Genomic DNA, 9,256 nt, shown 5'->3' on the forward strand with positions numbered 1-9,256 from the left:
GTCGCTCCGTCCACATGTCCCACAGTTCCCTGACGGGCGCGAGCTTGTCCGTGGCGCGTCTCTCCGCTCTGGTACTTTGATCGTCAAAACGCAGCGCCGCCGAGTACGAGTAGAACACTTTGAGCGGCATGGTTGCGCGAAAGACAGGGCGTCCGCTCTTTGCGTGCCACAGGCTGGCCGCGGCCTCTCCTCGAGAGCGATACACACCCACCAGAATGAGCAGGCCCACGTACGCTCGCAGATCCACCGCATCCATCTCTCTCCAGCTGCTACCACCACCACCACCACCGCAACCGCTGCTGCTGCTGCTGCTGCTGCTTCTGCCGCTGCTACTGCCACCTCCGCCACCACCACCACCACGCGGACGTCGCTTTTCTTTTTCATGTTCTTCTTGGTTTCCATCATCATCATCATCATCATCATCAACGTCATCATCCTCCTCGTCATCATCCTCCTCCTCATCATTATCATCCTCATCATCATCATCATCATCATCATCATCTTGTTCTTGTTCTTGTTTGTCTTGTTCAACTTCTTCTTCATCATCATCTTCTTCTTCTTCTTCTTCTTCTTCTTCTTCTTCTTCTTCTTCTTCTTCTTCTTGATGTTGTTCGTGTCGTTTGTCTTGTTCTTTGTCCTGGTCTACTGCCGCTGCGCCCGTGAGTCTCGGTCTCTTCACGGTCCTCCCGTTTTGTCTTTGTATGCCGTATTTTCGCAGACCCGCGGCGTTTGTGCTGTCTAGTATAAGCCGTTCCATGTCATACGTTAGAAAGAGGCGAAAGGCCGAAACCGTGTCCCGAATGCGAGCTCTTGCGTACTCTGTGGGTCCCTGTTGTTGTTGTTGTTGTTGTTGTTGGTGGTGCTGTTTTTTCCTTTGTCTTTGGTGGTCATCACCATCAGCATCAGCAGCAGCAGCAGCAGCAGCAGCAGCAGCATCATCACTATCGTCACGGAGACCACCGTCACTCTCCTCACAGCCACTGTACCGGTCGGCCTGCAACGGAGACGTGTACCATGTTATTTGTCCATTTCTCGAGACGAGCGTTTGTTGTTGTTCCTCCTCCTCCTCCTCCTCCTCCTCATCCTCCTCATCCTCTTCCTCATCCTCATCCTCCTCATCCTCATCTTCTTCTTCCTTGCTTTGATGCTCAACCTTATCCTCTTTGTTAGGGTCCAGGACCGTCTTTGGTCCTGTAGTTCTGCTCATAGCTCTCGTATAGTAGTAGTAGTAGTAGTAGTAGTAGTAGTAGTAGTAGTTTGGGAATCCAGGTGCAATTAGTACGAGCACGAAAACAACAAAGACTTGGTGGTGTTGTTGGTGGTGGTGGTGGTGGGGACGTTAACTTTATTTGAAATACCCCGAAAACAATCTTTCACAACAACAACAACATTTCACGTTTTTTTTTTTTTTTTTTCTGTCTTTCAGATCCGTTGTTTCCTTCAGCACCATGAACATCAACCTGCTGTCATCTTACCACAAAAAAACCTGCCCACATAACAGAAGGGGGAGGGCTTACATGTAGATACTTAAAGGACACAGCTTACATAAGGCCCCACAGTTGAGTTTTTCCCAGTAGTACACATAATGGCTTCTTGTTCTTCTTCTTCTTGTTCTTCTTCTTCTTCTTCTTCTTCTTCTTCGTCTTCTTCTTCTTCTTCTTCCTCGTCATGCATTGTTGGAGGCCAGGAGAGAGTAAAAAGGTATATGCTGGAAAACTTTCAGTATACCATTCCCGATGACTACGTAACTCTAACACCCGACATAATAATGTACACGTGGGCCAGTGTGTTTGGACGTCCTCTACCAGCGGGCAGAGCGGGAGAGAGACATAACTATGTTTCTAAAATAACGCACCAATCGAAGACGATGCTCGACTACGTACATGTGTTGTTCTACTCCCGATGGCGCATGACCAACGAGTGTGAAATGCTCCGGCAGGTCCGAGGAGAAAATCTGGTCGCCGTATGCCTGGAAGACCTACCTGAACTTTATCCTCCGGAGACGTACGACTGGATACCTGCCAAATACGACGCGGTATACTTCATGGACTACCTGAGGCAAATGGCTATGTACGAGGCTGCCCGATTCAAAGAGGTCGTGAGAGGAATGTGTACCGCCGAGCGTGCTTCGGTTCTGACCGGCAACTCGCTGATGTACGTGGACATGGACATTACGTTTTACAGGCCGCCCAAGGAGTGGATCTCCCCTGAAGGCGTGCTGACGTTTGTTCTCGTCCAGGACAACGACATAAGGAGGCTGTGTAGACGCAGCAACGGCAACGTGGATTCTTTGGGACATAAGATGCTGGAGCACGCTACCGAATATATGACGGGCGAGAACTGTATGCTCATGGTTGGTTACGAATACGGGAAGAGGTTTTATCCCATGTTGCAGTATGACGTTCTAAGGGAGGGTGCACAGAGTACCGTGGAAAACATGATTATGTGCTTTTACCAACAGGCCCGTTGCCTCTTGCATGAAAATCACGCGACCCACCGCAGGTGGGCGGGTGATAGGTTGAAGTGAATGTAAAAAGAATATATATATATATATATATATATATATATATATGTGTGTGTGTGTGTGTTTGTATGTATGTATGTATAAATGTGCATTTAAATTTATAGTACAATGCATTTTTCTTATTCAGCTAACTGTCCTGCACAATGATCTCTGTACTCCCAAATTGAAGGTATGTGCTGGAAAGATTAATAAAATCTACCTTGAAAACTGTAAAAGTAGCATTTTTCACTTGTCCTCATTCTATAACATTACACTTTGAAATGAAATAGGTGTTGGTGGTGGGGACGTTTTGACCTGGTGCTTGGTTGGTGGTGGGGACGTTTTGACCCGGTGGTTGGTTGGTGGTTGGTGGTGGTGGGGACGTTTTGACCCGGTAGTGGTTGGTTGGTGGTGGGGACGTTTTGACCCGGTGGTTGGTTGGTGGTTGGTGGTGGGGACGTTTTGACCCAGTGGTTGGTGGTGGGGACGTTTTGACCCGGTGGTTGGTTGGTGGTGGGGACGTTTTGACCCAGTGGTTGGTGGTGGGGACGTTTTGACCCGGTGGTTGGTGGGGACGTTTTGACCCGGTGGTTGTTGGTGGGGATGTTTTGACCCGGTAGTAGTGGGGACGTGTTTGACCCTGGGGTGGGAGAAAGAGGATGATGGTGAAGGAGGTGGTGGTGGTGGTGGTGGTGGGGATGTTTTGACCCGGTGGTGGTGGGACGTTTTGACCCAGGCGGAGAAGAGAAACGAGGGGCGTTTTGACCCAGGTGCGAGCCAGGAGAGCGCAAGGGTTAAATCTCCAGCTTTTAGTAGATGGTGTGATTCTCGTGTTCCTCAAAGTAAAGGAAAATGGGGCATGGTCGCTGATAGTGATGGGGTGAATCTGGGTCTCTGAAATCTCACTCACCAAAGAGCTGCTAACCAGAAAATAATCTAGCCTAGAGTATGAATGGTGAACTGAGGAAAAGAAGGTGTACTCTCTGATATTAGGGTGATAAGACCGCCATATATCGCAAAGTCCAAAATCTTCCATATATTGTTTTGCAGTGTTTGTGGATTGCCATTTTCAATGATTTACAGTGTTACTAGATCTATCAGCTGAGCCCAGAACCATGTTAAAATCCCCTCCTGTCATCAGTGTGCTATCTGTGTGTTCAGAAAGTGATGTGAAGAAAGAGTGAAAGAAGGAGGGATCGTCAACATTTGGGCCATATAAGTTAGCTAAGCATAACTTCATATTTTGAATAGATAATTTTACTATGATGAATCTCCCTTCTGGATCTGTGATAACGCTGATTTCTGTGAATGTTACTTTTCTATTTATCAAAATGGCTACCCCTCTCTGTCTGGAGTTGTAACAGGCTGAGTAAACATGAGGAAACTGGGTTGTAGAGAAGGCATTCACTGATGTTTTTGTCATATGAATCTCCTGTAAGAACACAATGTCTGCCTGCAGATCATTTAATCTATTAAAGATTTTTAGTCTCTTCTGTCTGGTCCCAGCTCCGTACACATTCCACGTGATAAATCTAAGGATGGTCATGCTTGTGGTGAAAAAGTGAGTGTTGGATGCTTCTTGTTGATATAAATGTGTATGTGTGTGTGTGTGTGTGTGTGTAAGTGTATGAATATGTATGCGTAATGTTGTGTGCCTGTGTTGAATGTTATTAAATGTACTTAAATTAATAAATGTGAGTGTTGGGTTATATATGCAGGTATTACTAAATGTACTGTGCAGCTTAGCATTAGTGTTATATGGTGTTTATATGGTGAGGTGGCAGCTAGAAAAAAAGAAAAACAAAAAAGAGTGCAGAGAGAGAGGAAAAGAAGAATAAAGTGAGAAGAAAATGTAAAAAAAAAAGGGGGAAGTGGGTGAAAAAAAGAAAATGAACCCATAAAAAATAAGTCCATTTTGTGAACATTAGAGACTTGCAGTATTATTGTCTATTGTGAACAAACATTAAACTCTGTGACTTAAGCCCAGTGAGTCTGATTAGCGTTTATAACACCTGTGCAAAGTGTGCAGAGTGTGGATACATATCTGAGGTCAGTAGAGCCAGGGAGTGGTGTTATGGTCACGATGTAGCTGTCCATTAATGTAAAGTTTGTCCACCGAGATGACAGGGCGGGCTCCTCCGTCCAGGAATTTTCTCCTGATGGGGAACAAGATCTTGCGACGCTCCAGGATTTCTCTGGGAAACTGATCGCTCATGCTAAGGTCAGTCCCACGAAGCTGTCTGCCGCAACGCTTCACCTCTTCTTTTTCTTTGTGGAGAACGAATTTAGCTACTATCGGCCTGGGTCTGCCCTCCGTTTTTTTTTCCCCTATGCGGTGAACCCGATGAAAGGAGATGGCTTTTACCTTTTCCTCTGGAAGTTTAAGGTTGGTTCTGATGAATTCTTTAACAGCTGCCTCTGTATCTTCCTCCACCTGCTCTGGGATCCCTGAAATAACTCTCATGCTACGACCCTGTAGATTTAGGACTAACTCTTTCATTTTTTTATTTTCCACTGATAGTTGTCTTACTCCTTCGGTGAGGGTTTTCACAGAGTCTCTGAGGATGTTGTTCTCCGTAGCAAGAGCTTCCACCTGCTTTTGGCTACATTCCAAACTTTCCCTTAAAGACTGAAACTCACGATGAAGAACTTCCAGCAGGGAGAGCCGGGCATCGAGGCTGGATAGCTTCCAGTCGATGGAGATTAGGATATTCGTCGTATCGCTGCCGGTTGGAGAGACTGGGCTGGTCGCTTCGGGGGATTCCGCCGGGCGAACTCTTTTAGAACTGGAGCTGGTTTTTGAGGCCGTCGCTGCAGCGTTAGACTTGCCCATTACGATCCGCTGGAAGCTTTCTTCGATGAAATCCGTCGGGCTGATGAGATCTTCTTCGATGTGATCCAGAGTGACCGGGTTAGTGTGGTTTGGAATATATATATATATATATATATATATTTAATATTTCTCTGTTAGCTTGTGGCGTTTGTTTGTTTTTAGTAGCACGCCATGTTGATTCTGCCAAGTCTCGCCGAGTCTCGCATTACAGCATTCTCTCGAGTCCTGAATATTTGCTGTTAACTATGTAAATCTGTTCATATAAACTGGATAAAACATACTTTATTTTTTTCACTAACAGGGAAAGTTTCAAGGTGTCAAACTGGAAGGTTGTGAAATTCCTCGTGTGAAGCAAACAAAGTTCCAGGTGTAATGATTGACATGGAAATCTCATACTGATCAACTAAACTTAAAAGTATCTATAACGGTTGCAGTGTTTTACAAAGTTAAGGATTCATTAGATAACAGAGCATTTTATCTTGTCTTTAACTCACTGTTTGCTCCATAAATGACGTATTTGACTGAAATGTGGGGAAGTTTGTGTAAAACATTTACACAGCTGTTTATCACATTACAGAAAAGATCAATAAGGATCATTACTGGGTGGAAATACAGAGATTCAGCAAATCCGTTTTTTGTTAATCAAAAACGGCTGAATTTTCATGAAAAAGTTGATTTTACCTGTAATGTTTAAAACTAATGAAACCCTGTTGCCAGGAAATATTCAGAAAAGAGAAACTTCTGATTTACTGAAGGTACAGAGATCTTCAGGAAACCGATTTTAGACCCACGTTACAGCAGCGTTGTAAGTCGGTGAAGGATGCTCGTCTGTGGAACAATCTGGACAAAGAAATGATGTTAAAATAAAATATTGTGTTTAAAAGAGAAATAAAAGCAGCTTTATTTAACAGATGTAATGAAAAAGTCTCCCTGTGTGTGTGTGTGTGTGTGTGTGTGTGTTCCCGAATTGCCATAGTGTGTGCGTTTGGCTCCCTCTGTCTGTTTTGTGTGTCATGTCTGTACCTGGCCAGGAGGGTTACCAGAATATTCCAAAGCAGCAATCATCTCACCTGGGCTGATCTCCACACCAGGATCTCATCCATCAATCAAACCACCACAGTACTTAAACACCGGATCATTCTACATTCCTTGCCAGATCGTCCAGTTATCCATCTGGTATATTGTGGTCTCTCTAGTATTCTGCTTTGATTCTGCTTGTAATTAACTATATTTGTCTTGTGCTTAGACACCTGGTGCTACGGATCCTGCCAGCCCTGTCTGTCTCGCCAGCCTCCTGGATTGTTTTCCCCATCTTAGATCCATTCGCTCATCTCCAGCTCCCCCCGGCTCCTCCCGGCTCCCCCCGGCTCCTCCTGGCTCCTCCCGGCTCCATGCTCTGCCTGCCCGCCCGTACAGTGTACATTTTAGGACATGCTCGTAGTCAGAGTCAGGTGTCAGGAAAAAGTTGTCAGATGGATGCCATTTTCTGAAACAGGTAGTTGACAATGAATTATTAGCAAAATAAATTAATGCCACTGTGAAATCATCTATTTGACTCTGCAGGTGGTTATTTACAGCCAAAGACATTTGGCTCATTTGAGTTCATTTTATTACCTTCTGGCTGTCACTTCAAGGCCACTTTGGGGAGGACAAAGAGACTTAAAGTGTCATTTGTCCCTACTGCTGTTCAATTACTTAACAGTAATGGCCTAAGGTGACAGAGTTTTTCTATTTTGTTTTTAGCTGTGACTCTATTTAACTTATTTTAAGCTCATTTAATGTTTTGAATTGTTAGAATCTCTCTTTTTGACATATGCCTTCGAATCGGATTTTGTTTGCTGATGTTTTGATGTGATGTCTGTCCTATGTGTGTGTTTTGGCTGCAAAATCAATTTCCCTTTGGGGACAATAAAGAAATTGAAATGAATTGAATTATAAAGATGCCTACAATTACTGCTTTTATCATAGCTTTTGTCGTTATCATCACATGGTCCCCATTCATCAGGCTTCTATCTCAAATCAGATTGGCGTGTTTAATCGTAATGCATGCACATATTTTCGATGCATGCTATTATCATTATTATCGTAGTGGATCCCTCATTCATTCTGTATTAATCTCAGTATGCAGTGTTTAAACCTTTCTGCTGACTATCATTAAAACTAAATAAAGTTACGGAGCAAACATTGTATTTTCAAAAACATTCATATGCATTTACATGTTATTACAGTGCTACGTATACGTTTGTTTGTTTAGTTTTTGTCAAGTTTTATCAAAATGAGCAACAGGCAGTCTCACCGTTTCCCGCGGTTGAGACGTTGGGCTGGCCTTCGTCGCCGACTGTGTGACATATGACGCAGTGTTGTCGCATTTTAGTGACATGGCTGTCGTTCTTACAACTTTTTCCTGACTCCGACTCTGACATCTGACAATGTTTTCCTGATATCTGATGACTTTTGTCCTGACACCTGACTCTGACTACGAGGATGTCCTAAAACGTACACTGTTCGCCCGTTCTGTCTGGTCAGCTGCGAACCACTGCTGTCACTGGATCCTGAACTTGGATTAGACTGTTTCCAGACTCAACTCGAACCTTCATTAAAAAAACTTTTCTATTTGATCCATCTTCTGCCTTCTGGTTGGTCTGTGTCTGCGTCTTAGGGTTCAAAAACCATCGCTGTTTGACTCGCCGTAACAAATACATTTTTACTTCACTGAGTATCAACGCAAAACTGGGTCCAGTTACAGTGTCAGACCTCTTCATGTCCTATTTATAGGATATGCAGAAATATTAGGCAAGTTGTATTTTTGAGGATTAATTTTATTATAGAACAACAACAATGTTCGCAATGAACACAAAAGACTCATAAATATCAAAGCTGAATATTTTTGAAAGTTGGAGTGGGGCTTTTTTAGTTTTAGTATCTTAGGAGGATATTTCTGTGTGTGCAGGTAACTATTACTGTGCATAATTATTAGGCAACCTAACAAAAACCAAATATATACCCATTTCACTTATTTATTTTCACCAGGGAAGAGAGAAAATATGGGCCACCTTTCGTCAAACTGATTTGACAGGTGGTATCGACCAATCAGAAGCTGCCACGTCATCACCGGATGTCCCTCCTTAACCGGAAGTCCCGCCCCCTACTAGAGACCGGAAGTCCCTCCTCAGCCGGAAGCTGCGTCATCATCCGGAAGCTGCGTCATCACCTGAAGTCCCTCCTTAACCGGAAGTCCCGCCCCCCTGCTAGAGACCGGAAGTCCCTCCTCAGCCGGAAACTGCGTCATCAACCGGAAATGTCGCCATCAGCCGGAAATGTCATCAATCCGGAAGCCGCGTCACTGCCGGGATCCCCGCCTCTTCCGCGGTTTTAGAGCCAATGAGGCGGGTCGGTCCAGCGAGGGCATGCCGGGGCATGTCTGGGGAAAACAGTCGAAATAAGAAGAGAAGCTGTTTCTTTATAGTAGCAAAGTAAGGAGAGAGAAAAAAATGGAGAAAAGACGAGAAACCGAGACTGTAAGCGGAGGCGAAGCGGTTCCTGACCCGAGCAGCGATGAATTACCGAGGTGCATCAGGGTTGAGAGTACTCCTCCGGTGATCAGTGAGACTGCTGTAACCATCTATGAATCGACGCGCTCGATACCCGGAGCTCCGGTGAAGAGAGTTGTGCATTACCAGAGGTAATGCAGAGGTCCAGATGCCGGCGTCCGTGTCTCTGCGCCACGAATGGTCTCTAGCTCCCTACGGAGTGAGCGGCCGGTAGGGGTACGTGTTCAAGTATGAGACGGGAGAACTCTGTATGTACCAGGTGGATGGGAACGAAACTTTCAGAACTTTACCGAATGTAGCATCTCTGACCTCCAGCGACTGGGGAGTGCTAAAGATAGTGGTCCCGCAGTGGCGTGGAGAGGTTGAGCT

The 9,256-nt window shown here is 44.9% G+C and overlaps 1 long non-coding RNA gene across 1 annotated transcript; it reads left to right on the top strand.

Annotated features, from left to right (window-relative positions):
- Nucleotides 1-1,138: 1,138 nt before the first annotated feature.
- On the top strand, nt 1,139-8,870 carry LOC121652123. Its single transcript, XR_006012561.1, has 3 exons — nt 1,139-1,309; nt 8,723-8,726; nt 8,860-8,870. It is a non-coding gene; the product is annotated as an uncharacterized LOC121652123 (long non-coding RNA).
- The last annotated feature ends 386 nt before the right edge of the window (nt 8,871-9,256 follow it).

The sequence above is a fragment of the Melanotaenia boesemani genome, chromosome 13 (genome assembly GCF_017639745.1).
Source record: "Melanotaenia boesemani isolate fMelBoe1 chromosome 13, fMelBoe1.pri, whole genome shotgun sequence".
Classification (NCBI taxonomy): domain Eukaryota; kingdom Metazoa; phylum Chordata; class Actinopteri; order Atheriniformes; family Melanotaeniidae; genus Melanotaenia; species Melanotaenia boesemani.